The 2,235-nt window shown below is 46.4% G+C and overlaps 1 pseudogene; it reads left to right on the top strand.

Moving 5' to 3' along the window:
- The first annotated feature begins 553 nt into the window (after nucleotides 1–553).
- LOC142006821 (olfactory receptor 52R1-like) lies at nucleotides 554–1,502 on the top strand (annotated as a pseudogene).
- The last annotated feature ends 733 nt before the right edge of the window (nucleotides 1,503–2,235 follow it).

Below are 2,235 nucleotides of genomic sequence, written 5' to 3'. Positions count from 1 at the left end.
AGAATGCCTTCCTCTACAGAGTTGGTTGACAAAAGGGCCATGTAGTTGGCTGTGCTTCTGGTCAGCTGTTCTGTGGAGAGAGGGCTCGGCAATCCAGCCACTCCCTGTCTGCAGAGTGTATCACTTTTTAATTTCCGCTTTTGTGTGTGGATATGATCTGTCAAAAGAGCTTTTGTCAGAAGATTTCTCCCAACAATAACTTCTGCTGACAGATCACAGTAGTGTATCTGTAGCCCAAGTGTATATCTTTTAATATATAAGGCAACAGCTCCTCCCTTTTTCCCTGCCTAATCTTTCCAAGCAAGTTGTACTCTTTTATGCCAGTATCTCAATCATGTGTATTAGCCACCAACTCTGTGTAATAAAACAATGTCACAGTTGTATTTGTTTACTAGCATGTCAATCAGTTCCTGTATATGCCCCCCTCCCCTCAGTTTTCCATTGTTTCTCCTTCATAACTTTTATTGGAACCCACGATCCCATCCCCACCTCCACCCCACAAGTTTCCCGTTCATTGTTCTCTCTTAGATTTGGACACTTTCTCCTGCACTTCATGTCAGATTACAATACAACTGATTTCACCAACCCCTCCACCTTCCTCTTGCTGGGCATTCCTGGCCTGGAAGCAGAACAAGTCTGGATCTCCATCCCCTTCTGCACCATGTACACCCTAACCATCTTGGGAAACATCACCCTGCTGTTCATTGTGAAGACAGAGCCAAGTCTTCATGAGCCCATGTACTATTTCCTTTGCATGCTGGCTGCCAGTGACCTGGCACTGTCCACATCTATCCTGCCCAAACTGCTCAGCATCTTTTGGTTCAAATTCCAGGGAGATTGGTTTCAGTGCCTGCCTCACCCAGCTGTACTTCGTTCTCTCCTTCTCAGTGGTGGAGTCTGGGATCTTTGTGGCCATGGCTTTTGATCGCTATGTGGCCATCTGCCATCCCCTGAGACATTCCACCACCCTGACAAACCCCATTGTGGTCAGGATTGCCCTCGCTGTGGTGCTGCGTGCCGGCATACTCATACTGCCCTTTCCCTCCCTGTTGAGTCAATGGCCATATTGCAGAGGTAATGTTATCCCTGAGCCATTTTGCTCTAACATAGCCCTGGTGAAGCTGGCCTGTGCTGACACTCGTGCAAGTAATTTCTATGGCCTTTTTATGCTATTCTGTGTAAATGGTCTGGATGTGATTTTTATTGCCTTTTCCTATACCCAGATCCTAAGGGTCATCTTCAGACTGCCCACAAAGGATGCCCAGCTCAAGACTTTTGGGACTTGCATCTCCCATCTCTGTTCTATCTTGGCCTTTTATAGCCCAGGCCTCTTCTCCTCCCTCATGAACCGTTTTGGCCAGAATGTACCTCTGTATTTCCACGTTCTCTTTTCCAACATGTGCCTTTTGACACCACCCATTTTGAACCCCATTATCTTTGGGGTGAGGACCAAACAGATCCGGGAAAGGCTCCTCTGGTTTCTTAATCATAAAGGGACTTAAATTTGGTCCTTATGCTCTGAGGTGACGTGGGTCGTAAGTGTTGGTCTGGACAATCAAAAAACACAAAGAATTGATAGAGATGTTGTAGAGGTAGCTAGAGATACCATGTTTGGCCTTCTGACTTCAATCTCTTTTTTGGAGAATCAAAGTGGACCCATTCCTGTACAGTATCTGCATGACAGCCTGGGGAATCAGTTTGCATACAACTCACAAGTGCACAACTTTCCAATGGCTTTCATCTAGACCTGGACGCCCCACCTTTTGCCCTCCCTATTCCCCCCAGCCTCTTCCCTGTAGCCCCTATCGTCCACTGTCACTCAACCCCCTTCTCCAGTTTTTCCATCTTTGCCCTGCCCTTGTGTGATATTACTAGGGTGTGATATGACCATATAGCTCATTGTTGCAAACACAATTCTACTTTTCCACAAACCTTGTATCAATGCTGTCACAAGAGCTATCATTAGCAAAGGTGTGAGTTCCTGGTTATGTTTATGCCACTTGTGTGCAGGGATGATCCTCATACTTAAAGGTTTGAACAGGAGCTGTGTTTCTGAGTTTCCAACAGCAGCTTCTGGAGTAACGCCTACAGAGTAGCTAGCCATCATGTCTGGGAGAGGCTGTTCAGGTTGATGAGCTCATCAAGAAACATTGAAAAGACAGTAAGGCATGGGAGCACCAACTACACTGAACAGTTTTTTGCAGTCATTGGCTGCGTCTACACGTGCACGCTACT

The sequence above is a fragment of the Carettochelys insculpta genome, chromosome 1 (genome assembly GCF_033958435.1).
Source record: "Carettochelys insculpta isolate YL-2023 chromosome 1, ASM3395843v1, whole genome shotgun sequence".
Classification (NCBI taxonomy): Eukaryota; Metazoa; Chordata; order Testudines; family Carettochelyidae; genus Carettochelys; species Carettochelys insculpta.
This window is presented reverse-complemented; position numbering and strand designations above follow the sequence as displayed.